At 40.1% G+C, this 2,471-nt stretch overlaps 1 pseudogene; it reads left to right on the top strand.

The window, feature by feature from the left end:
• The first annotated feature begins 647 nt into the window (after positions 1–647).
• On the top strand, positions 648–1,249 carry LOC102874637 (annotated as a pseudogene).
• The last annotated feature ends 1,222 nt before the right edge of the window (positions 1,250–2,471 follow it).

Raw genomic sequence — 2,471 nt, 5'->3', positions numbered from 1 at the left:
GGTTTTGTGCTGCCTCTCTGGAAGTTTGAATCCAACAATAGCAATAGGGGAGAAATATGGGTACTCTTCCTCGAGTGTGATTTACAGCTTCTCCAAAACCCAGGGGAGGCTAAGCTATGAGTCAGTTCAGACTCTATGGTAATGAGCTTGAGTTTTGGGTTTAATTAACTGAAAAGTTTGATTTCATCCAGAGGCATATTAGAACTAAGGTCTGCTTCCAAGAGGTCACCACCTTGAAAACCCTATGGAGCCATTCTCCCTGTAGATGTGGCATTTCCCTGAGTAAAAATCAACTGAGAGTGACAAATATCAACAGATTACACAATATTTGCCAACTCAAGTTTTTTCCCACATGTACAGTTTAGTAATAGCACAATTCATAATAGCCAAAAGGTAGAAACAACCAAAGTGTACATCCACAGATGAACAGATAAAAACAAAAATAGCGTCTGTTGTCTACAATGGAATATTACTCAGCCAGAAAGAAAAGTGAAGCCCAAATGCATATCATGTGAACCTTGAAAACACTATGCTAAGTGAAGGAAGCTAAATATTATGTGTCAAAAGCATAGATATTGCCTGGGGTCTCCATGAAGGCTCAGCAAGAGATGGTTTTAGAGATGTCCAGAGCTTGCTGAGGCGTTTCAGAGACAATAGCGGGCAATAATCGTAGCACCAATCTGCTAGCTGAAGAGACGACAAGTCTAGAAGAACAGCTGCAGGGATGGAGAGAGGTGATGCTGATGGCTGACAGAGTCCACATTTGGAAAGGGCCTGGTTTCCATCTGCCATCATGGGTGTGGTCTCCTTGGTATTTCAGATAGTCTACTATCTAAACCTCTCAGTCCTATCTGGTGTTTCCTGTTTTGTGATGTTTCTGTGCATAGCTGACTACCTTGTTCCCATTCTTGCACCTCAAATTTTTGGCTCCAATAAATGGACCACTGAGCAGTAGCAATGATTCCATGAGATTTCCAGCAATCTAGTAAAAACATGACACAGAGCCATGGGCTGGTGGAGATGCCTCTTCACACTGAAGGAAGAAAAGCCTGAAATGTACTTCATGATAATGGTTGTTTCTCTGGCTGCAGTCCCCTGGGTGGGACAGCAGATCCATAACCTTTTCCTCACATACTTGATCATGACTTCTACACTGTTGCTTCTTGGACTAAACCAGCACAGCATCATCTCAAAGCGCATTGGAGTGGCCAAAAGGGAGATCAACAAGCTTCTCAAACAAAAAGAATAAAACAATACCCATCACAATAGCTAATCACAAGATTAAGTACTTGGGAGTAAATCTAACTAGAAACACAAAGGATCTATTCAAAGAAAATTACAAAACAGTACTATAAGAAACAAAAAGAGTCCCAGAGAAATGAAAGAATATACCTTTCTTATGGCTAGGAAGACTCAATATTGTGAAAATTACAATCCTACCTAAGGCAATCTACAAGTTTAATGCAATCCCAATACAAATACCAATACCATTCTTCAACAAGATGGAAAAGGCAATCTCCAATTTCATTTGGAATGGAAAGGACCCTGAATAAGCAAAGTGCTCCTTAAAAAGAGAAACAAGGTAGGAGACATCTCACTTTCTGATTTCAAATCATACTACACTGCTGTGGTGGTCAAGACAGCATGGTACTGGTACAATGACAGACACATAGATCAATGGAATAGAATTGAGAACCCGGAAATCAGACCATCTACCTATGGTCAACTGGTGTTTGACAAGGAGATGAAATCAGTTAAGTGGGGAAATGACAGTCTTTTTAACAAATGGTGTTGACAAAATTGTAAAAACTATCTGCAGAAGACTCAAGCAAGATCCACACCTCACTCCATACACAAAACCAACTCAAAGTGGATCAAGGACCTAAGACTAAAACCAAGGACTATAAACTTCATTATAGAAAAGCTTGGAAGAACCCTAGAAGCCCTAATCTACAACAAGAACAGTCTTCCAAGCATCCTGATGAAAAACCTACAACCAGGAGAAGATAAAATAGATGAATGGAACCTTCTAAGAATCAAATCCCTTTGCATATCCAAAAACTTCTCCAATGGGGTAAGGAGGGAAGCCACAGACTGGTAAAAAAATTATTTAGCAAAGATATTTCTAATAAGGGACTTATATCTAGAATTTATAGAATACTTGAGCACCACAACAAGATAAAGGTAAACGCCCCAGTTGAAAAATGGGCACAGGATATGAACAGACACTTCACCAAAAAAACCATCCAGATGGTGAACAAACACCTGAAGAAATGTTCAAAATCCCTAGCTCTAAGAGAGATGCAAATCAAAACAACTATAAGGTATCATCTGTCCTCAGTAAGAATTAGCAAAATTCAACAGAGCTGTTGTTGTTGTTGTCGCTTGCGACTCACAGCGACCCTATGTACAATAACCCTAAACTCTGCTCTGTCCTGTGCCAATCGCTCTGTCTCTGACACACCCATCCC

Source organism: Elephantulus edwardii, unplaced genomic scaffold, assembly GCF_000299155.1.
Source record: "Elephantulus edwardii isolate Elephantulus edwardi_28Jun2011 unplaced genomic scaffold, EleEdw1.0 scaffold00012, whole genome shotgun sequence".
In the NCBI taxonomy this organism is placed as follows: domain Eukaryota; kingdom Metazoa; phylum Chordata; class Mammalia; order Macroscelidea; family Macroscelididae; genus Elephantulus; species Elephantulus edwardii.
This window is presented reverse-complemented; position numbering and strand designations above follow the sequence as displayed.